This window comes from Mustela erminea, chromosome 5 (assembly GCF_009829155.1).
Source record: "Mustela erminea isolate mMusErm1 chromosome 5, mMusErm1.Pri, whole genome shotgun sequence".
Lineage (NCBI taxonomy): Eukaryota > Metazoa > Chordata > Mammalia > Carnivora > Mustelidae > Mustela > Mustela erminea.
In genome coordinates this window covers 8478283-8502789 of record NC_045618.1, presented here as the reverse complement: position 1 = coordinate 8502789, position 24507 = coordinate 8478283, and the positions used below count along the sequence as shown (strand labels likewise).

The following is a 24507-nucleotide window of genomic DNA, read 5'->3' as shown; positions in this document are numbered from 1 at the left end:
GGAAGAAGATGGACTGGCAGAGTGTGGGAGGTGAGGGAGAGAAACCTGGGGTGACTCCAACAGCCCAAAGGACGATGGCATCAATTATAGAGCCCGGTGCTCTCTCGTCAGGGGGAGTCTTGTGGCCCCTTGAGAAACAGAAAAGAGTCCCTTGAGCCCACCTTCCTTGTGGAAGTTTTAAAGCCTTCTGATAGTTCCAAGATTTCATGAGGCCTAAGTTCTCATGATCTCCTGAGTCTATGCACTTTCTTCTGTAATGCCGTGGGTTTCTACACAATATTTATGCACATGTGAAACTGTCCACTTCGCTTGTTGCTACAGATCACTCAGAGAAACCTTCCTGAACATTGTAGACTCCATCCAAGGTCTTGTGGACAGATGGTGGTCACCATGGGTACCAGGAAAGAAAGCTTTCCAAATTATTTCCTTTACAAGCCTGTGCTCGAAAACCCCCTTGGCCTTTGTGCCCTCCTGCCTTTGGCCTCCTAGGAACACTTGACTCCCCTCTTCACTCCTTTGTTCACACTCTGTTCTCTCCTCCTCTTCCCTCTTTCTCTGGAGCCACAAACCACTTCCCAAACCTCCCCACTCTCAGGCAGAGTGGTTCCTCCTTATTCTCTGAACATTTGGTCTTCATTGGCATCCTGGCTCTTGTGACCTGGAGACAGAAAGAGTCAGGGAAGCATCACCTTTTATTCTGTTTATTAAGATTTTCCTTTAGGATGGAGTTCAGGCTCAGGGTTAGTACTTGTCTCCTGGACATCAAGTTTACTCCCTGGTTTTACTCCTTTTTGGAGATGCTTCTTAGAAGCACTAGTTTTGTGGGTTATCCTGTCCTTTTCCTAAGGTTCATATTTAAAGAAACATGATTGTTGTGTATTATCTTCCCTTTTCAATGGCTGTTTCCATGTTGATTTTATAGGTTCTGTAGGATCCTGTCTCAGGTTTGGGCAGAGGACCTCACTTTGTCTTGGTGGGCTGCCCTGGAGAGGATGAGACTGTGCATCTAATCCTCAGGCTAGGCAGTCATACAATTAAAAAGTCCCAGTTCCATTGCTATAGGCTGCACCTTCATTCTGCTAGCTGCCTCAAAGGTCTATGCCATTGATCACAAAGTTAAATGGGTATGAATGACCTGGAAAAATCGATCACCACCATGGGACTGTCAGCCTACTCTTACATCCATACATTCATTGGCCATGAAACTCTTTCTTTAGCAAGCACTAGGGTTTTTGCCTGGCTTTTATGCCTAGGATAAATGGACCAGGACCCTTTTACTTGTGACAAAAACTCATGAAAACTAGCTTAAGTAAAAAAGAGAATCAGTGCTCATTTATCGGAAAAATCAAGGGGACAATGGGCTTCCTTTCCTTTCCTCATTCCTCCCTCTAAACCTGTCCCCTCTCTCTTTCCTGGTTAGGACCCCAGATGATAGCAAAGATGATACCAGAAGCTTCAGCTACTCACACCCTTTCAGCACTCGTGGTTTCTAGATAGGGTTCCTCTTCCTTGACAATTTTAGCAGCAGTCCTAGGGGAGGCTTCCATCAGCACACGTTAGTTATCCGCATATCCAAGAACCATGGAGTGGGTGTGAAGGAATGTGGCACTCTGATTAGCCAGATCTGGGTCATGTGTTCAGCCCTGGAAATGAATATGAAATGAGCCTCTCCTGAAGCATTGGGATTGAGCATGAAGAGTACTGACTCACCCAATACTTGATGGGTTTATGCTTCCTGTCCTGATGAACGGGAACAGTCCTGGTAGAGTGGGGTCCAGTCCTCACACCCTGCTGACCCTGCTGAGCACAAAATATGATGAAAGTAATTAATCCAAATAGGTGAGTGCTTCGGGTAAACATAAAATTAAGTAATCTTTTAAAAGATGCTACTGTGTATTGGATTTTCTAAAAACAAACATCCTGGCTATATAGAATTTAGAAGAAGAATACTTAAATTACCAGAGAAAGATCAAAAATGCATCTTTGGGGAAAAAAAAGATTCACTAGATATTTTTCTATCTGACTTAGCTGTACTAGTATTGGGGGGAAATTAAATTTAAGACAAGAACATGAGACAAGATAAAATAGTTCTAAGGACAAATAATATTGGGATTTTTTTAATGAACTTCCTTTAGAAACTGATAAATAAAAAAAGAAAAGAAAAAGGAAGATAAAAATATAAGTACTATAATCAAAAAGCTTGATCTTAAATAATTCTCCCAACAGAGAATATGTCCATATTTATACCATGTATTAAACATTCATAAAAATTTGTCAGGTACTATATATGTCATAAAGAAGATTCAATACATATTGAACTATTCCCATTTAGTCCAGGTTCCCTGATCACAATGGTGCTGAATTAGAAATCAAGCATCACCTCAAAGTTTATAAGAACACTTATTTTAACATTAATAGCCACCTCTACCACCATCAGATACCTAAGACAGAATTTAATCAATCCATAGATTTAAAGAAATAATGTTGAAAATTACAAATTAGGTAACAATATAAGAAAATAATGTTTATCAAATTTATAAGTGATAAATATTATAAAATGAATTTCTTCAAATCAAGGATCAAAAAGGAAAAAAAAATGGAGTAAATCCAAAGAAAGAAGGTGAATGGAATACACACACACACAAAGAATAAAAAAAGAATAAAATAGGAAAAGAGAGATGATCAGCAAACACAAAATAAGAGAGAAAATAGAGTAACAAACCTCTAACAGTTACTATTACATGGAAAAAATATTCAAGCAAAATTATTAATCAGAACAAAGGGAGAAAAATATAACCCCCAAAGGAACAATGCACTAAGAAACTCTCAAAAACCATGAATATGTATATCCCTAGCAACATCATTTCATAACACAGAAGCAAAAATAATTATAAGCAGAATCGACGAGATCACAATCATAGTGGGAGTTTTTTGTTTCTTTTCTTTTCTTTCTTTCTTTCTTTCTTTTTTTTTTTTTTTTGACAAGTATCTCACAAAAGCTGGGAAAAGTTACATTTGAGAATTTTGTTGTTGTTAACTTTAGGGTATTTATCTGGGTGGTGATGGTGGTGTATGTGTGTTTACTTTTAATTAATGGAGAACTTAAACTAACATTTTCTTCTTTTTAAGATAGTATTTATTTATCTGACACAGAGAGAGACACAGTGAGAGAAGGAACACAAGCAGGGGGAGTCGAGGGGGGAAGCAGACTTCCCACGGAGCAGGGAGCCTGCCTCGGGGCTGGATCCCAGCATCCCGTGATCATGATCCAAGCCAAAGGCAGATACCTAACAACTGATCCACCCAGGTGCCCCTTCAATTAACATTTTCTACAAAAGCACTGTAAGTTAGTCATATACAGGCATAGAAAAATTGACCAAAAAAGCAAAGAGAACATTCAAACTCAGAAGCAGAGAGAGAGACGGATACATGGAGAGAAATGAATGACTACCACCAGCTCAGTATATTTGTAATCTTGGAAGGGAAGGGATGGAGACTGGATTTTGAATGGATACAAGGAGGCTTCAGCCCTTATCTTCAATATTTTGTTTAAAAATAAACCTGAAGCAAATATGTAAAAGCATCACCATTTGTCACATATCAGCATTCGTTTTAAGTGTATCCTTCACATTCTTCTCTGCATTACAGTATGTGCAAATTAGTTTATAAACAAAACAAACACAGGAATAGTAACGGCCCCTGGTATACTGGTTATGAAATGGGAATTATTGAAATTTATTTTTCAAAGATCAATGCTCCCAAGTAAAAGACTATATATGTATATATATACTTTTATGAACTACATATTTTATATATAAAAACTACATTGTGTATAAAAGATTATGTCTGTGTGTTAATACTTTTGTTTAGAACTGCCCTTCTTTCCATATGTACGAGGACAGTGAGATACTGCGGCAGCAAACATGCAGTGTCGAAGTCTGCTCTCAGGTGGCTATGGCACCACAGTAACTCGATCCAGTCTCACGACCGGATCCCAATCAACAAGTTGGGTATGGGATCAGGATCCAGTGTTTTCGACCTTTCTCTGGTAATTTAAGTATTGTTCTTCTAAATTTTATGTAGCCCAGATGTTTGTTTGTTTTTGGAAAATCCAATGAATAGTAGCATCTTTTAAAAGGTTACTTAATTTTATGTTTACTGGAAGCAGTGATCTATTTGGGTTTATTTCTTTCATCGTATTTTATGCTATTTACTTAACAATTTTTTCTTTGCTTACTTTTTTTAAGCCCACCATTTCTACCTTACTTGGCTTATGGATTTCTAAAAATTCCATTGTTTCTCCCCTCTGCCAGATTAGAAGTTACTCATTTATAAAATTATTTAAAAAAATTTTTCCTTAACTAAAAAAATATTGAAATATAATATATGTACAGAAAATTGCACACAACAAAAGTGAATTTAACACTAATTGAGCTTCCACGTACCTCACATACAAGAAATAAAACATTGTTGGGGTTCCTGGGTGGCTCAGTTAATTAAGCTTCGGACTCTATTTTTTTTTTTTAAGATTTAATTAGTTTATTTATTTGACAGAGAGAGAGAAAGATCACAAGTAGGCAGAGCAGCAGGCAGAGAGAGGGGAGATGCAAGCTCCCCACTGAGCAGACAGCCTGATGCGGGGCTCGATCCCAGGACCCTGCGATTGTGACCTGAGCTGAAGGCAGAGGCTCAACCCACTGAGCCACCCAAATGCCCCAGGCTTTGGACTCTTGATTTCAACTCAGGTCATGTTCTCAGGGTCCTCCTAGGTGAAGCCCCTGGTGAGTGTGTGACCTCAGAGTGGAGTATGCTTGATGTTCTCTCTCTCCCTCTGCCCTCCCCCCTCGCAATAAATAAATAAATAAATAAATAAATCTCTTTAAAAAAGCAATAAAACATTGTTAATATTTCAGGAGCACAAAGCATTAATGCACTTTGAAAATAAACCTTTAACATTAATTAAATTCCACTCTCAGAAATTTCCTGCTCCTCTGTTGAAACCTTCAGCCTCTGGGACATGTTCCATCCTTCTAGCCTGCAGCTGGCAGCATAGAAAAAAAGAATCATGTATCATTTTCTTGCCCTATACACACCTTGAGGTGAACAGAGAGATTAAAATAAATTTTAACCATGAGGGAAATCTTGCTCTTCCAGGCTGGTCCATGGGGCAAGTAGATCAGTGCAGGCTTCAGGTGATCACTGATGAGCCTGGGATGGAGCCCACTGGAGCCTGCCTGTAATAACCTTCAGCTGGACCACATCTCTGTGTGTCATGATGAAGCCACAGGTGGCAGATACAGTCCTCTTGCTGTCTTGGTGGATCTAGAACCCGGCGTGGTGGACTCTGTTCATTCAGGTCCTTTTAGCCAGATAGGGAGACCAGACAACCTGGTTTTTGGTAAGTCTGGGGCAGGCCAAGGACTGTTCTGTCGAGCTGTCAAGGTGATTGACTTGGTCCTGAATGTGGTACAGAAGGGGGTAGACGGCTCTGACTGCCTGCAGGGCTCCCAGTGGAGCCACTTGCTAGGCAAGGGGTCTGCCACACACTGTCAAGTAGGACGCTTCCCTTTCCTACTTTACCTCCTTCACATGTTGGATTCCTTCCTTCTCTCCTGGTCAGAGAAGGGGGCCAAGAGAGAGAAGAGAGACTAACCTTGGTCCCCAAACCCCTGGAATGTCCCATCCCCACCTTTTCTTTACAAGACCCGGTCCTGCTGTATATATATGGAAAGCGGTGTACCGCCACCTAAATATTTGAGTCATTCCTTCAGAGAGGGGACAAGGAGATCCTTCGTCTTTTGGCAATATCTCATCCCTTCCTTTTGCTATTCCCTTCCTTTCGCCGCCCTTGATTTTGTCTCATCCTATACTTTAAATTTCTATTTTGTGTTGAACTAGCTTTTTTTTCCATATTGAAGTGATGACATTGCCCCAAGAGCCAAAAATACATGAGAATTGAAAAAGAAATAAAGTTAATTAAGTTCCATAAATTAGCTAAAGTTATGCAGTATCTCTGTACTTTCCCACCTGAGATGAGGACTTGAACCAATCGAACTAGTCATTAAACACTGTTTCTCACCTTCTTTAATGTTGTTTTTACTTTAATTCCACTTACCTGAAGCAAAGAAAGTCAATTATTTTAAATTCTGCAGTTACATAAGTTTACCCACTTGCCTCTCACTTCCTCTCTGTGTGCTGTTTTTGCTTCTTACTAAAGTACATCCTTTAGTAGTTCTTTCAGTACTGATTTATGGGAAAGAAACTCTAAGCTCATTTCATGTCTGAAAATATCTTTATTTCATCTCACTTGAATGAATTTTCATCCTGACAATTAAGAATTGTCAAACTGGAAAGTCAACACCTTGAATTGTTTTTCTCTGTTGTTTTCAGGTGTTTATCATTAATAATGTTAAATCTACACACAAATTAATTGACATGTATTTGAAAGAAATTTGTCTTTTCTGTTTGACAGTTTTAAGAACGTTTCTTTCAACTTTCACTGTAGTGTGTTCTCCTGTTTTCAGTGTGGCATTTCACCCTTCTCCCATCTGTGCTTGATGACCCCATGTGTGGGTTCTGTATGGTTATGAGAATAAGTCTTCGGTATTCTGACATGGAAGGGAAAGAAAGTTTGCTTAGTCATACAACATGGGGGAATGGGATCTGAGGGTCTGAATGCCTTTCATACAGACTTTCAACCAATACGTGTTTGGAAGTTTTCTGTATTTCTTAGTGTCAGAGACATCATTTGCACCCATTTTCTGATCTCTTTCTCTTGTAAATTGGCTTGCTTCTTTTTAGTGTATAAATTTGAGGGATCTCTGATCTGCTAATTCACATAGCACTAGACCATCTGCTTTCAGTCTCTCAATATTTAGATATTTCTTGTCTGTTGTCATGTCTTCTATTTTCTGTGTGTTTGGAGATTTATGAATATTATTAAAATCCTTTACAGTAATTTTGGAGGGGGTTTCCTGGAGATATAATGGATGAGTGCATATATTCAGTCTTCAGTATTTAAATAAAAATCCCTTCCATTAAGATTTTACAGACATTGGAAATTCTATTAACAGAAGATAGAGTCCTTCATTTCATAATTAGAAATATCCCAGGGAGACATAGCACATTAACTTATAATTATAAATGGCTGTTATGCTTCCCTCTTTATAATTGACCCCTGATTCAGAATTAATTGCTTCCCTATCCCTGTTATATCTCCTTCATATATTTACAGTTTTTGGTTGGCAGGCCTCGATAACTAGAGTGTGAACTAGTTGGGATTATGTTCAAGGCACTTCTGCACTTGACTATCTTCAGTCTCGATCACAGCGCTTGGTGCAGAGGATGCTTCGTAAATGCTTCTTCAATAAAATTGAATAATTTAGAATCAGAATAATCACAGAAACTTCCAGCTATGACAAGAGTGTTTCTCACCCATTGGCGAGAAATTTCAACCAGATGTTCACTGTGTTCCCAGATTTTTCTCCCAGATTTGCCACACGATTTGATTGATCATTGGGTTTGGCAACTGGCATTATAAGGAGATAAAAACCTCAAGTAATGCTAAATTAACAATATTACTTTATGTTTGTATAATTCTTTTATTGTCTTAAGATGTTTCTGTATTCGTATTTTTTTAACCTCATATATCCCAATATTAGACAATTACAAGGTGTATTTTATTTTGTTTTTGTGTATTCTTTCAAAGAATACAAGATACTGGTAGGGATAATTATCATCAATTTGGGAAAATAAAAGAGTATTTTGTCTTTAATGTGATTTTCTGTAAGACTAGGAGAAGCAAAGGGTAAAGAGACCTCTGTTTATTCTTTTTATACATACAAATTAAGTTTCTATTTAGTACAAATGGCTAGACACAATTTTAAGTACCCCAGATATTCTTACCCACACAACAGCTGACTAACAACAAAAGTCGGCAAAAGGATTAATGACTGCTTCTGCCTAGAGTAGAAAGAGTCACCATTGTTAATTCTGAATATTGTCTGTTCTGTCCTGAAAGAACCAGGAGGCCTGGGGATTGTGGCAGGAAAGAGGAATGGTATAGGTTTGACAAAGGTGAGAGTCTGTGACTGGACACTTGGAACCAAGTGAAATAGAAGCATGAAGCTCTGATTACACAAAGGGATATTTTCAATTAGCAGTAATTGCGCCTTGGATAAACCTCATTGGCTACGATACTGCCACTGCGCAAAGCTACAAAGGGATATTTCAAAATCGAGGGAAAGATCCCAGAGCAAGTCTGCCCGTAAGAGCTTTAAAGGGTGCTAATTCAGACTAAAAAGAAGGAATGCACATTGAATAGGTTTATTTATTGTGGAATAAACAAAGAATGCAACCTCCAACCTCCACTAATTGGTACTTACAGTTTAGTTCTCAACTAGATTTATAGAATGAAGTGTGTATGTGTGTTTGAAAGTAAACTCTGTGGCCAACGTGGGGCTCGAACTCATGACCCCAAGATCAAGAGTTCTGTGCTCTACCCACTGAGCCAGCCAGGTGCCCCATGGAATGAGGTTTCGAGCTTCAGATTAGCTCGTAGGTAATTGTGCATTTTTAAATGCATTAAAGGAAGCTAAAGTGGTAAATAAATCATTTTGCCATCTTAAACTGTCCACAAGGTGTTCAGTGAAAGTAGTGACCTGCTTAGCAGCCAGGAGACCCAAGTTTCAAGTCTGCAGCTGAAACATTGAATTGTTATGTAAATGGTGGGGAATAGGGGAATACTGCTTCCCCTTCAGAAAGATCAAATTAATTAACATTGTATTATAGCATCAAGGATGTCCTCTGCTAATATCTAGCAGCTTTTCAGGTGTGACTCCTTTGGTTATCTAAAGAGCTTGTCAGTTTTCACTCTGAGCTATTTTTATGCGAGAAAGTCAAGTAACCGCAGCGTGGGTAGTCATTGCTGACTGGTCAGAAAGAATGGACAGCTAGTACTACTGTTTTCTTCTCTTGAAGAACAGACAAACATCCATCCTATAGGTAGGACTTCAGAGCTTTATGGTGCCAGCTGGTGGAAGTGCCTTCCATGCCACATTTGTGGAAGGAGGTTTTGTCTCTGTCTCAGGGCTTGCTGATGTCCATTACCTTGTAGATAATTTACTGACATCTTACGCTTGACCTCAAAATAGAAGTTGGAGATTCATGCTGTGGGTCAGAAAGTTGAGGACACGGGTGCTAGGTGGCTCAGTGGGTTAAGCCTCTGCCTTCGGCTCAGGTCATGGTCTCAGGGTCCTGGGATCGAGCCCTGTGCCAACCTCCCTGCTCCAGAGAAGTGTGCTTGTCCCTCTACTTTTGCCTCCTTCCCCATGCTCATGGTCTGTCTCTGTTTCTCTTTCTCTCTCTCCCTCAAATAAATAAATAAAATCTTAAAAAAAAAAAAAAGTTGAGGACAAGTCAAAACACCTGATATAATTTAAGCAAGATCCTTAATAAACAAGTGGAATCAAGATATATAAAATTAATGTAGTTCCTACATAAGTATATTTAGTAGGTTAGATGTATGTTAATGTATCATTGCTGTGATTTGGTATATGTGGAAGATTTTGGAAAGCAAGCTGTGTGGCTTCAGAATTTCTAACGTTATTTTTAAGGCTGTTCTACACTTCATTTCCAGATAGATGATTAATAAATAGGAAAGTTGAGGTATAAAAAAATTTGAAGACCGCTTATTCCACGTTTCAGTATGTAAATAATAGGTAGACAAATGCTGATAGAGTAAAACCTCAGTAGTTAGGGGGCTAATTGATGGAGTCTCTGTAAAATGTAACGTGTTTTTTTTTTCCACAAGTTTTAGGGATTGCATTTTAAAATTGGGGTATAATGCACATACTATGCAGTTCAGCCATTTCAAGAGTGTAATTAAGTGGTTTTTAATATATTCACCAAGCAGGGGTGCCTCAGTCCATTGAGCATCTGACAACAGCTCAGGTCATCACTTCCAGGTCCCGTGAGCTCAGGAGGGAGCCTGTTTCTCCTTCTCCCTCTGCCCCTCCCCATGCTTCCACTTTCTCTGTCTTTCAAATAAATAAAGAAAGAAAATATTTTAAAAATACATATTCACAAAGTGATAAAATCATCACCACTAACTTATTTCAGTACATTTTCATTCCCCCAGTGGAAGTGCTATGCCCATTAGTAGCCATTCCCAATTCTCCCGTCCTCACAGTCCCTGGAAATCACTAATGTATTTTGTCTCTATGAATTTGCCTGTTCTGGACATTTCATAAAAATAGTGTATATGATACATTGTTCTTTATACCTGGCATCTTTGACTTAGCGTAGCGTTTTCAAGGTTCATCCAAGTTGCATGTTTGACTTAATGATGACTTAATAATATTCATTGAATGGGCATACCACATTTGTTTATTCATCAGTTGATAGACATTTGACTTGTTTCTACTTTTTTGGTTGCTGTGAGTAATGCTGCTATGAACATCCACGTATAAGACTTTACGCGAACATTTGTTTTTCACTTTTCTCAGGTCTCTCAGAGACGCTCCTGGGCCATAGGGGTACTCTATCCTTGACATTTTAAGGGACTGCAAAACTACTCCAAAATAGCCGAACCATTTTGTATTCCGTGAGAATGCATAAGATTTTCAATTTATCCACATTCTCTATTATTTTCTGTTTTGTGTTAGCCATTCTAGTGGGTGTGAAGTGGTATCTTATTATGGTTTTGATTTGCATTTACCTAATGATGTTGACCATATTTTCATGTGCTTTATTGCTCATTTGTATGTCTTTTTTGGAGAAATGTCTATTCAAATAATTTGCCTAGTTTTTAATTGGGTTGTCTTATCAGGTATGTGATTTGTAAATATGTTCTTCCATTCTGTGGGATGTCTTTCACTTTCTTAAGGTGTCCTTTGATGCCCAAGAGTTTTTAATTGTGATGGAATCCAATTATCTACTTTTTTTTCTTTTGTCACTTTTGCTCTTGGTGCCGTACCTGTGAAACCATTGCTTAATCCAAGGTCTCAAAGATGTGATTCTGTGTTTCTTTCTAGGAATTTAATAATTTTACTCTTAATGTTTAGGCTGAGGATCCATTCAGACTTGTACGATTTGCAGTGAGGATCCAAATTCATTCCTTTACATGAGGATATTAAGTTTTCCTAGCACCATTTATTGAAAAGACTATTCATTCCTCCTTGAATTGTCTTGGCACCTTTGTAGTAAATCAACTGACCAAAAAGTGTGATGGTTATTTCTGGATGCTCAGTTCCGTATCCCTTGAGCTGTATGTCTGTCCTTATAACCAGTTCCGTGCTATCTTAATAACTATCTTTGTAGTAGACTTTAAAATTTGGAAATAGGAATTCTTCAACTTTGTTCTTCTTTTTCAAGATTGTTTGTCTAGTCTGTGTCCCATGTATGGCCATAAGAATTTTAAGTTCAGGTCATCGAGTTCTGGGGGCAGGGAGGGGGGAAAGTTGCCTAAAGTTTTGATAGAGATTGTGTTGAATTTTTGGGTCAACATGGGAAGAATTGCCATTTTAACTCTATTAAAGTCTTCAAATTTATGAACAGGAGATATTTCTATTATTTAGGTGTCCTTTAATTTCAATAATTTTTGTAGTTTTTAGTGTACAATTCTTACATTTTCTAGATTAAATTGATTCCAAAGTATTTTACTCTTTTTGATGCTATTATAAGTTGAATTTTTTTTAAGATTTTATTTATTTATTTGACAGGCAGAAATCACAAGTAGGCAGAAAGGCAGGCAGAGAGAGAGGAGGAAGCAGGCTCTTCGCTGAGCAGGGAGCCTGATGTGGGGCTCGATTCCAGGATCTTGAGATCTGAGATCATGACATGAGTTGAAGGTGGAGGCTTTAACCCACTGAGCCACCCAGGTGCCCCTGTTTGTGGTATTTTCTTTTAAACCCTTTAGCTTCTGTAATATTCATGTTCTCTCTTTCGTCCCTTATTTTAACCATCTATGTCTTTTCTCTTATTCTGTCAGGTTAGTTGAAAGTTTATAAATTTTCCAAGACCCAGGTTTTACTTCATTGAGTTGTCTCTTATTTTTCTATTGTTTATTTCATTGATTTCTGTTTAGATATTTTTTTTTCCTCCCTTCTACTTGCTTTGGGTTTAATTTCCTCTTTATTCCCCCAGGTTCTTTCTCTCTTTCTTTCTTTCTTTTTTTTTTTAAGATTTTATTTATTTATTTCACAGAGATCACAAGTAGACAGAAAGGCAGGCAGAGAGAGAGAAGGAGGCAGTCTCCCCACTGAGCAGAGAGCCCGATGCAGGGCTCGATCCCAGGACCCCAAGATCATGACATGAGCCGAAGGCAGAGGCTTAACCCACTGAGCCACGCAGGCGCCCCTTCCCCCTAGTTTCTTAAGGTGGAAGTTGGGTTGTTGCTTTGAGGTCTTTTGTAATACAGGTACTTGTAACTATATATTTTCCTCTAAGCACTGCTTTTGCTGTGTCCCATACTTTTGATACATTGTGTTTTCTTTGCAATGCTCTCAAAAAGCTTCCTAATTTCCCTTATGATTTCTGCTTTGACCCATTGATTATTTAGTGATACACTGTTTATTTTCCACATATTTGTGAATTTCTTAAAGTTATCTTTGTTATTGATTTCTAATTTCATTTGCTTTGGATCACAGAAATTACCTTGTGTGATTTTAAATCTTTTACATTTATTGAGACTTTTTTTTTTTCTGGTACAAAAGGTACTTTCTCTATACAGCACAGGGACAGGATTGGGCACTGGGATTTTAAGGAATGACTGATTATACCCTTTCATTTAGTGGGGGTTAGGGATAATGTAAGTTTCTAAGGAATCTGTAAGTGACGTTTTCAGGACCTTGAGGGTCTAGCCATTGTTCAGATATGGTTATTTTCTTGGAGTATACTCCATATGCATTAGAGAAGAATGTACATTTTTCTGTTTTTGGACTAAGTGTTCAGTAGTTGTGTTAGTCTAAATGGTTTACAGTGCTAGGCAAGTCTTATATTTTCTTGTTTATCTTCAACATAGTTGTCCTTTAATTACCGAAAGTGAGGAATTGAAGTCTGCAACTATTATGCTTGAATTGTCTATTTCTCACTTTTTTCTGTCAGTTTCGACTTAATATATTATGGCTGTCATTACCAGTACATATGTTGATGGTTGTTATAACTCCTGAATGAACTGATTCTTTACTGTTTTATAATAACCTTTTTTGCCTCTTGCAAAACTTTTTGGCTTAAAGTCTATTTTGTCTGATACTAGTATAGCCCTCAATCTCTTATAATTGCTGTTTGTATGGTATATTTTTTTTCCATCCTTTTACTTTTAATCCATTGTATCTTTGAATACAAAATATATTTGTTGTTGACAGCTTATAGCTGTGACACTTATTTTTTTTTAAATCCATTCTTGGGGCACATGGGTGGCTCAGTCATTAAGAGTCTGCCTTCGGTTCACCTCATGAACCCAGAGTCCTGGGATCGCGCCCCCATTGGCTCTCTGCTAGGCAGGAAGCCTGCTTCTCCCTCTCCCACTCCTCCTGCTTGTGTTTTCTCTCTCGCTGTGTCTCTCTCTGTCAAATAAATAAAATCTTCAAAAAATTATTTAAAAAATCCATTCTGTACATCTCTATCTTTAGATTGAATGGTTTAATTAATTTATATTTAATGTAATTATTGATCAGGGAAGATTTATAGCTGCCATTTTGTTATTTGTTTCCTATATTTCTTTTTTTTTGGTTTCCTATATTTCTATGTCCCTTTTTTGTGTTATTCTTCTAGACTTCCAGTACTGCCCCCTTTTGCATTAAATAAGAATTTTTTAATATGTCCTTTAAATTAATATGCCTATATATAATTCTTTTCTAAGAATTTTCCTTGGGGATTGCAATTAATGTGTTTATTTATAAAGATCTAGGTCATATTAATGCAATAGCATACAAAAATATGTTCTTATATAGCTTCATTTCCTCTTTCTTCCTTTGTGCTATTATGCAAATTATACCTTTATATATTGTACACACATCAACACAATTTATAACTACTCCTGACGTGGCTGATTTTTAAATCAGGTGGAGAAAAAGTTACAATAAAAATGTTTATGCTGTCTTTTATATTTACCTATGTAGTTACCTTTGTCAGTGCCTTTATTTTTTTCATGTGTATTCTCATTATTGTCTAATCTGCTTTCATTTCAGCCTGAAAGTCTTCCTTTAGAATTTTTTGTAAGACCGAGCAGTTAGTAATGAACTCTCTATTTTTGTTTATTTGGAATCTTCTTAATTTCTCCTTCATTTTTAAAAGCTATTTTTATTAACATATAATGTATTATTTGCCCTACGGGTACAGATCTGAGAATCATCAGGTTTCTCCTTCATTTTTTAAAGGATTGTTTTCCTAGATATGATTCTCGGTTGGCAGTCTTATTCTTTCAATACTTCCAATATGTTATTTTATGACCTTCTGGCCTCCAATGTTTCTTTCTTTCTTTTTTCTTTTAAATTTTTTATTATTATGTTCAATTAGTCAACATATAGTACATCATTAGGCCTCCAATGTTTCTAATGAGATATTAGTTTTTAATCTCACTGTCGATCTCTTGTATAAGATTAGTTACTTCTCTATTGAAATATTCTTTTTTTTTTTTTAAGATTTTATTTATTTACTTGATAGAGAGAGAGAGAGCAAACGGGGGAGTGGCAGGCAGAGGGAGAGGGAGAAACAGGCTCCCCACCAAGCAGAGCTCTGTCTAAGGACTCTGGGATCATGACCTGAGCCAAGGGCAGATGCTTAACTGGCTGAGCCACCCAGGCCTCCATCTATTGGTTTTTTTTCTTTCTTTCTTTCTTCTTCTTCTTCTTCTTTTTTTTTTTTTTTTTTTTTTTTTTTTTGGTCTTTTAACATTTTGATTATGATGTGTCTAACTGCACCCTGAGTTATCTGTCGTGGGGTTTGATGACCTTCTTAGACCTGTAGATTAATGCTTTCCATCAAACACAGGAAGTTTTTGGTCATTATTTCTTCAACTATTCTTTCTGTTTCTTTGTCCCTCTCTTTCATCTCTTTCTGTGACTCCTGTTAGGTGCATGTTGGTATACTTGGTGGTATCCTTAATGGTATCTGAGACTGTTAATGGTTTTTTTTGTTTTTTATTTCGTTTTTTGTTTTTTGTTTTTCCTTTCTGTTCCTGAGACTGGATAATCCCAACTGAATTATCTTCACGCTCATTGGCTCTTTCTTTTGTCTGCTCAGGTCTTCTGCTGAATACCTCTAGTGAATTTGTCATTTCGGTTACTGTACTTTTCAACCCCAGAATATCTACGTGGTTCTTTCATGTAATTTTTATCTCGTTATTGATAATATCTATGCACGGAAACATGGTTTTCATAATTTCCTTTAGTTTTTCAGGCCTTGTTTTCTTTTGTTCCTTGAACATTTTTACAGTAGCAGATTTAAATCTTTGTCAGTAAGTCCAATATCTGAGCTTACACGGGGAGTTTCTGTTCGCTGCTTTATTTCCTAGGTATGGGTCTTTTTTTTTTTTTTTTGTCATGTCTAGTAATTTTTTGGCTGAAAAGTAGACATTTTAAATTGCATAGTGTTAACAATTCTATAAATTATGCCCTTCCCCTCTACCAGCTTGCTGTTTGTTTAGTAACTTTGTTGAACCAAGTCTCTAAAGTCTATATTATTTGTCATGTGTAGTCACTGAAGTTTCTACTTGGCTAGCTTCATGATCGATTTAATTATTAGGTAGAGATTTTCTTGGTTGCCTGGAACTGATGAATCCCATAGCCTCTGCTGGGGAGCATGTGAGCCTGTAGGGGGCATGCCTTCAACACTCAGTCAGGCAGATATGTATATTCTGCCTTAGTCTTTACTTCCTGCTTGTCAGAGCTTCACATTTAATCACAGGTGAGAGCCCAGGGCCTTCTCAGGTCCTTCTTGAGGACGGACATGCACATAGGCTAGGTGTGCATGTAATCCAGTGCATTTATACTCCAAGGAATAGGTGAGAGCATTTCACATCCCCTTACAAACTTTTCTTCCCCAACTTTCAGTTTCATTTTTCGTGGTTCATTGTTTGCCAACTGCTCTCCCCTGCCTCAGGTATCTGTGATGTTCAACAATTGCCTCTGATTGTTTTTGACAAATGCTCCTGGGAAAAAGGCTCTTTCCACTTGGCAAGCTCTGAACTAGGTGTAATAAAGACCAGTGCTTCTGATTCCTTTTGCTTATAATCAGGGGACAGAGCTAACACTCATGCAGTGGCTTCTCAACAAAACTACCTTATTGAAGAGTCTTGACACAACTTATAAGATACCACTAATTAGATTTCATTTGCCATCTGCTGCACTATCCTTGTCAGAGACCAGTGAAATGTAAATTTAGAACAGATGACAGAGTGAAAGGAGAAAACAACACCTTCCTGTAATTGTGGACACCCAGTCTATATCTTGGGGAAGGAAGGGGGCCATGGTGTCTGAAGGACTGCTTCTGGCTTTCGGATAAAGGGATTGGCACTGAATGAGTAAATGTGTACATTTCATTACCTAATTTTTTTGGGGGGGGACGGTTTTCTTACTTTAAAGGAGGAGCAAGGAAGAAGAAAGCAGGTATTATCTCATAGAGGAGAATTTTCCTGTGAACTCTAACTTCGACAATTACTCTCTTTGATAGATGTAAAAGTTATATTAAATATGTTTAGATTGAAGTGTATATTTTAGTTGAAAATACACAGGAGATCAAAGATAATTTTTTTTTCTGGTCTGTAAGACCTAGCTAGAAGGATGTTTTGATTTCTCATATTGATGAGATGATTCCCTGGATAAAATAATGGAACCAAGCTGCTAATGATAAATCTGTCTGATTTTATTCTGGGTCTTAGTGAAGATAAGCTAAAGCACCCCTTATTTCTGAGGGACCTAGGCCATTGGAAAGGATTGAGCTTACTTCTTCATCAGTTAAAAGATAGGGATCTGACCGTGTCCGGGAGGAGCCATTCATACTAAATCCATACTCAGTATTACCCTTTCTGAAAGTAAAATGTGCTCTGACCATACACCTGTGATTCCCAGGAACTAGAGATAAGAGAATTCATTCCTTTTTTTAATTCATTTATTCATTCATTCATTCACTCATTCTTTTATTCATTCACTATCAATTATGTGCCTGCCATGTTCCAGCAATTGTTCTTAGTGCTGAGGATACAGTAGTTGTAAGTTCCATGTCATCACTGAACCTATCCTCTAGTGGGAAGATTGAACACAAACTCAACTAGAGGGGATTACAGACTAGGATGGCAGAGAGTGGTAAATGCAGTGATGAAAATGAAGTAAATGAGAACAGAGAGTAACAGGGTTGGGTGGAGGGGCATTGTGGGGGTGGGGGAGAAAGATGATCTCTGATAGCATGATATTTGTGCACAAATCTGAGAAAAAGTCATGCATATCTGGGGAAAGAGACTATCAGGTAGATGGAATAGCAAATGCAAACGCCCTGAGGGTGAAGTGTGCCCTGAGCACAGAGAAGCTAGTGTGGGTTGAGTGAAGGGAGCCCCTGAGCCCCAGGAGGGGAAAACACAGTGAAAGATGAGAGTAGGCCTTCTGGGGCGGGTGCCCTTCAGAATGAGTTTGGAAGCCACTGGAGGGTTTTGAGCAGAGAAATCACAAGGGGGACACCTGGGTGGCTCAGTGGGTTAAGCCTCTGCCTTTGGCCCAGGTCATGATCTCAGGGTCCTGGGATCAAGCCCTGCATCGGGCTTTCTGCTCAGCAGGGAGCCTGCTTCTGCCTCTCTCTCTGCCTGACTCTCTGCCTACTTGTGATCTCTCTCTCTCTGTGTCAAATAAATAAACAAAATCTTAAAAAAAAAAAAAAAAGAAATCACAAGGGTCTCAGGCAGTTGTATGCAGACTAGATGATGAGGAAGGGGGATTGGCTTGATCAAAAACAGAAATAGCTGGGGGCACCTGGGTGGCTCAGTGGGTTAAAGCCTTTGCCTTCGGCTCAGGTCATGATCCCAGGATCCTGGGATCAAGTCCCATATCAGGCTCTCTGCTCAGCGGGGAGCCTGCTTCCTCCTCTCTCTCTGCCTGCCTCTCTGCCTACTTGTGACCTCTGTCTGTCAAAAAAAATAAATAAAATCTTTTTAAAAAAAGATAATAAGTAAAATGGAGGATTGAAATTATATACAGTATTGCCCCAATTAAAAAAAAAAAACAAACAGAAATAGTTGGGCTTTTGTGGTGGTGTAAGTAAGAGGCGATTGTGGCAGGGCAGTGACAGCGAAGGTGGTGAGCTGTACTTGGTTTCTGTGTATATTTTGAAGACAGAGCATGTGAGGTTGGCTGGCAAATGGGATGAGGGTCTGAAATAGGGAGGCATTGAATATGGGAGGTCACTAGAAGATATTTGGTTTTGGTCAGAGTGACCAAAGGAACGGGGGAGCTCGTTTCTAGAACAGAGAGAAGGTAGTCCTACTCCTTCTTTGGTTATGAAACCTAGTAAGCAGTTCCTTTGCTTTTTTTCTTTTTTAGCATCCGGAAATTGTGTGTGTGTGTGTTTGTGTGTGTGTATGTGTGTGTGTGTGTGTGAGAGAGAGAGAGAGAGAGAGAGAGAAGTTCAGCGAAAGAATGCAAATGGGCTGCAAGGAATGGATAAGATTAAAGCCAACACAAGACCTTTCCTGCAAGAAGTGGTTTGCAGGGACTCCTGGGTGGCTCAGTTGGTTAGGCATCTGTGTCTGCCTTCAGGTCATGATCCCAGGGTTCTGGGATCCAGCCCCACATCAGGCTTCTTGCTCAGCAGGGAGCCTGCTTTTCCCTCTGCCTGCTGCTCCCTCCTGCTTGTACTCTTGCTCTCTTTCTCTCCCGCACTCTCTTTCTGGCAAATAAATAAATAAATAAATCTTAAAAAAAAAAAAAGGAAAAGAAAAGAAAATGGTACAGAGTATGTCAACAGAGAATGAAGATAGCAAATGAGACAAAAAAAAGATATTAGAAGAATGTGTTTTGGGTAAAGAAATTTCCAGACTTCTAAACCACCTATGTTCAATTTGGTGAAAGACCAGGGGTCAAGTTCTTGCTGGTAATAATGTGACGCAGGATAGTTATGTATGCCTACACTGTCTCTTCAGGTGTGAAACGGAAGCTTTTTGGGGATGAAGTGATAAATACAGCTTTTTTCCTCTTTTATTTTAATTTTCCTTGTATGCTATACTGAAAGTCTCAAAAAAGAAAAAAAAATCCTCTATTGATGGTCTAATTTGTCTCTAAGCTTTTATATAACAAGTAGTTATAGAGAGTCATTAAATGTAGGGCGTGATGTTAAGGACTGCAGCACATTCAATAAACATACAAATTGGTTTTTCCTCCAGCGATTTATAATGTAAATACGTACTTCACTTAAGTGAAAGCTTAGGACAGTATTTGATGGTGATGCAAATATGAATGCTATGAAGAATTGCTCTTAAAAATCCAAATATTTATTGATCAGGAACTGTGTACTAACCATTTTGTGCTAAGTGTCTTCCATGCGTCACATCACTTAATTCTGAGGAAAAAAGGAAATAAAACCCTGTGAGTTATCTACTAATTTTATCCTCAGGTAAAGATTGAGAGTCAGGGTCATTTCTTACCTGACATTGAGGAGTCTTACATTGAGTGAAGTAAGTTATTTGGCCAACTTTACATAGTAAGGGGTAAGAACCAGACTTGAATGAACAGTCCGATTTCTGGGACTAGACCCATAAACTCTTCACCATTTTGTTTTCCTAAGGGATTTCAGAGGTTAGAGTAAGTGCTATGGATTGAAGTAGTCAAATTAAGACTCACGCAGGGCTTGGGAGTTCTCTGAAAGAGGGTTAGACTAAAAAAGAGAAAAAAATAATCAGATTTCAGACATGGTTCCGTGAGCAGTTGAGAGGATTTAATGGGTTGGCGAGCATAAAGTGTTGTGGGAACAACCAGGAAATCTGGCTTGCCTGTCACCGTGGGTTTCGGTTGGGCGGTAATAAGAGGTTAAGTTGGATTAGTGAGCTGAGACCAGTTTGTAGATCTTGAATGCCAGCCAAAGTGGTTTACACATCCTCTTTGAGGTAATGGGAAGCCATTGAAAGAATTTGGATATCATTTTGGAATTATGTCAAATTGGGAGAGAAACATGATGAGAGATAGGGGAGGAGAAAGCCAGTGGGGAGGCCATGGCTGCAATTCAGGTAGGAGGTGATAAATCTTGGACAATTTCTCTTCTTATGAATCTGTGTTTCAAAAAATAAAACTGTACAGCCCACCTCCCTCCTCCCCTCCCCCTTGTGTAGCTCCCTCTTTCTTTCTCTTTTCTTTTGAAAGTTTTTTTTCTAGAATTACGGGCTTTTAAAGGAGAAAATCACCTTGGATAGAGATCATGTGTCCTAATCTTTTTTTTTTTTTTTCTTTTAACTTGACTGAGCCAAGCAAAATTAAGAAACTTGCCTAAGATCGCATGGTAACAAGTGTCAAAGCCAAGACTAAAATAAAATTTGTTTTCTGACTTTCTCTTCAGCACTGTAAGTGTTATCATTCCTTTCTCCACTTTCTCTTGCCAGGACTTCAAGGAAAAGGAACTCCAGTGTTCCCAGATAGTTCTCTCGCATTTCTTTTAACCCAGGATGGTCTTGGTGATCCTATTGCTTTTAGGAGATAAAGTTAATGTTTCCCAGCTACTGAAACTGACTTATAAGAAGTCATGATTTATAAGAAGTACGTGTTTGGTCATTCAGTTGATCAAAATATGTTTCTCATATGTATTTGGTTTTTGTCCAGAGTTTCTGGCTCCGACAGCCCTGATAATTTCCTGTGATATGGGCTATATCTTGTTATAGCGTATCTTGTTATGTTAATGGACGTGACTTTTGGACCCCACTCAGTGGCAGAGACTGACTGCCAGGAGAACCAATCATGTGATTAGAGGATTGTAACTTAGAGTCTTATCCCCAGACCTCAGTGGAGGGAAAAGGGGCTGAAGGTTGAATCAGGCAACGGGCAAAGAGTTAGTTAATTATGACCCTGCCTTGAAGCTTCTGTAGAGACTTCCAGGGATTGTTGGCCAACTGGCCTCAGAACTGTTAGCTGACCCTCCAGGTTAGTGAGCCTGTGGAGGCTAGAGAGGGTGGTGCCTTGGAGAAGGCCAGGAAGCTCCGTGCCCTTTTTCCATACCTTACCCTCTACGTCTCTTCATCTGGGTCTTATTTGTATCCTTTATCATATCCTTAATAAACTGGTAAACACAAGTGTTTCTGTGAGTTCTGTGAGCCCCTGTAGCAAATTAATCAAGCCTAAGGAGGAAGTCATTGGAACCTCCAGTCTGTAGCTGGTAGGTCAGAAGCACAGGGAAGCCTGAGGCATGGGGGTGGGGGGTATCTTGTAGGAGTATGGAATCTGATGCTATCTCTAGGTAGTGTCAGAACTGAGGTGAATTCTCAGATACCTTCTGGCCTTCTGAGAATTGCTTGGTGTTTTGTCTGGAGGAAACGCTCCCGTCTCTCCAGGTCAGAATTAGGTCCAGGAACCCATAAAGACCAATCAGCAGAAATAATTTTTTTACATCTGTTTTCCTTGCCTCAAGAGACTCATCTGGATTTTATTATACACCAGAGTTAAACACAGTGACATCCTCTGGAGAAAACAGAGAATCACCTTTCTGGCTACCTCTCCTAGCTAGCAGGGAAGGGAGGAGTTGTTATTCCCTGGAGATAACTTTTGGCTTGATGAACTCATCAGGGAGATGTAAATGCATGGTCTGCTTTCTGGTCCATAAGGATAAATGACCTTAAACTGAAATAAGTCTCTGAGGCGTAGAAAAAGAGAAAAAGTAAAGAGCTACGAATTCTTTCCATGCAGGAAGAGAAACATGGGGTGTTATTTAATCTCCTGGCCCACTAAAGAACCCTAATTTCTGAGCGTCCTTGGGAGGTCTCAGCTCTAAACTTCTTCATCAACTCTTGCATTTAGGAAAAGAGAATAGAACTCCCACAGCCATTTTATTTTTTAAAAAAAATATTTTTCTCAGTGGTAATGGTTTTGAGCTTTGCATGGAATTTTTTCATCAAAGGTTTCTCCTGAACAAGGAAAGTACAGTGACTTTTAATCCAAAGCAGACAGCAGCAGTACAGAGGCCCCTGCCAAGAGAGAGATGATAGGAAAAATCAATATCCCATAATTAAATCTGTTGAATTGACAGTGAAAAAAAAAAAAGTCACAGTTTTAATTTAGATATTGGCTGCCCAGAGAAGAAAGATTCTGACAGCGGTAAAATGGAGAGTTGGGTTTCATTTATTCCTTAGATGATGATGATGAGTTCCCCACCACATGCTGATCAGCATGCTGAGTTGGGGCTAAGACATTAACAGAACAAGATGTACCCGATGTCTGCCTTGTGCTGCCCCTCGATGATAACCCCTAGACTACATTCTTAGGAGGGCATGTTCACTGCCGTATTCGTCAGGAGAAGAGTAGTATCTGACATGTAGAAGATGTGATAATAAATATTTGATGAATTAATGAATATGTTTTGATACAATACTTTTCTCTTTTGAATATAACTTTATACCTTATCCTAACTTGTCAAGTAGGCAGTGTCCATCAATCCTTCTTTCTTTTTTTTAAATTTTTTTAAAAGATGTTATTTATCTATTTGACAGAGAAACACAGCAAGAGAGGAAACACAAGCAGAGGGAGTGGGAGAGGGAGAAGCAGGCTTCCTGCTGAGCAGGGAGCCTGGTGAGGGGCAAGATCCTGGGATCCCGGGATCATGACCTGAGCCAAAGGCAGATGCTTAACGACTGAGCCACCCAGACACCCCAGTCCTTATTTTCTTGATTGTCTTTGTCAGGAAATGAGTGTTAAATTTATTTTTTTTAAAGGATTTTTTTTTTCTTTTTTAACATGAGGGAGATATCATTAGTTCTTGGTTTTTAAATTTTTTTCTTTTATAATTTCCCACTCTGAAACCTTTTGGCAAAGACTGTTAATGGATTTTAAATCTCAGAAATTAAAGAAATCCTTCTTACTCACACCTGTTAAGTAATGTGATGTGGTCCAAAAGGCGAGCCAGTTGTAATAGGTGAATTCCGGGGGTTGTTGGTCCGCTGGTCTCAGAACTGTTGGCAGAGGCTAAGGTTTGCTGTTGATGTGCATGTGTTTGACAAACCCTTCCCAGATACTTGATATCAAGACACAGCTTTAGAAACCTCAACCTTGGTATTAACTGTTTCAGTGGGAGTGATACCTATTTTTATGGAATCACTTGTATATGGGATCAAATGCTGTGTAGATAAGTGAATTAACTGGTTATCTATTCTTTTTTTTTTTTTAAAGATTATTATTTATTTGACAGAGAGAGATCACAAAGGCAGAGAAGCAGGCTCCCTGCTGAGCAGAGGGGCTCGATCCCAGGAGCCTGGGATTATGACCCAAGCCAAAGGCAGAGGCTTTCATCCACTGAGCCACCCAGGCGCCCCTGGTTATCTATTCTTGATTTAGACAAGTGATATTATGAGGCTCACTCTGTTTGCCAGTCTGGCCCACCCCTTAATTTGGTATGATTTCATATTTTTAAAAATTTTTTTTTTTTTTAAAGATTTTATTTATTTATTTGACAGAGAGATCACAAGTCGGCGGAGAGTCAGGCAGAGAGAGAGAGAGAGAGAAGCAGGCTCCCGCTGAGCAAAGAGCCCGATGCGGGGCTCGATCCCAGGACACTGAGATCACGACCCGAGCCGAAGGCAGCGGCTTAATCCACTGAGCCACCCAGGCGCCCCTCATATTTTTTAAAATTTTTAAAAAAAGATTATTTATCTATCTATTTATGTATTTAGAGAACATGCCTGCATGTGCAGTAAGTAGGGGGAGGCGCAGAAGGAGAGAGGGAGAGAGAATCTCAAGCAGACTCTGCTTTGTGCGGAGATTATGACCTGAGCTGAAATCGAGAGTTGGAAGCTTAACTGACTGACCCACACAGGTGCCCCTACCCTGGTCTGATTTCAGCTGAACTTGTCCTTCCCTTGTTACCTTTTAAATTGTTCCATTGGGTGTTTGAATGGTATTATGAAACCAGACTTGTCAAAATAAGCTAGAGAAAACACATTTTCATTTTAATTCTGTATTGGTTTGCAAATGAAATCATGTGAAAGTGATACAAGACCGGGGAAAGTGGAGTGGTGGGGGGAGGTGCATCCAGACTTTTGGGGCTGGGGCAGCTCCTGGTGAGATGCTAGCATGTGATCCAGGTTCCTGAAATTGTGGGCATTGTAGACCTTTATAACATACCTGAGTTCCATGTGAGTGTTAATTTTCTTTCTTTCCTCAAGTTTTGGTAGAAAACACTGCTTCTCACACTAAGTATGCCTACAGATTCCTTGGGGGGGGGTCTTGTTAAAATGCAGATTCTGGGGTAGGACCCAAATTTCTGCATCTCTAACAAGCTCCCAGGTTGGTGACCGTACTTGGAGAAACAAGGACAAAAAGACCCAACTGGTTT

At 38.9% G+C, this 24507-nt stretch overlaps 1 protein-coding gene and 1 pseudogene across 3 annotated transcripts in view; one reads left to right on the top strand and one right to left on the bottom strand.

Moving 5' to 3' along the window:
* Positions 1 to 24507, top strand: part of AGBL1 (ATP/GTP binding protein like 1) — a 730233-nt gene that overhangs the window by 345623 nt on the left and 360103 nt on the right. The gene's annotated exons all lie outside the window — the stretch shown is intronic.
* Positions 7978 to 8216, bottom strand: LOC116592089 (annotated as a pseudogene).